General features: G+C 43.6%; 1 protein-coding gene across 1 annotated transcript in view; it reads left to right on the top strand.

Moving 5' to 3' along the window:
- Positions 1-291, top strand: part of EMH_0029370 (Regulator of nonsense transcripts 1 homolog, related) — a gene marked incomplete at both ends in the record, with an annotated part of 2588 nt that overhangs the window by 1959 nt on the left and 338 nt on the right. The window lies entirely within an intron of this gene.

Here is a 291-nt window from a genome sequence, read left to right as displayed (position 1 = left end):
GGTGGGGGTGGTGGTGGTGGTGGTGGTGGTGGTGCTGGTGGTGGTGGTGGCGGTGGTGCTAGTGTTGTTGCTGTTAAACTCCTGCTGCTGCTGCTGCAGTTGCTGCTGCTGCTGTTGCTGTTGCTGCTGCTGCTGCTGCTGCTGCTGCTATTTCGTTTCACATATGTCTTCATTTTTTTTTTTTTTTTCCTCCCCGCACGCATCCATGCCTCTCCGCCTCTGCACCTAAACATTAATTTATTTATTTATTTATTAATTTATTTATTAATTTATTTATTTATTTATTTATTA

Source organism: Eimeria mitis, genomic scaffold, assembly GCF_000499745.2.
Source record: "Eimeria mitis Houghton genomic scaffold, Emh_scaff1097, whole genome shotgun sequence".
NCBI lineage: Eukaryota > Apicomplexa > Conoidasida > Eucoccidiorida > Eimeriidae > Eimeria > Eimeria mitis.
The sequence above is the reverse complement of the archived record's forward strand: the minus strand, read 5'-3'. Positions and strand labels throughout refer to the sequence as shown.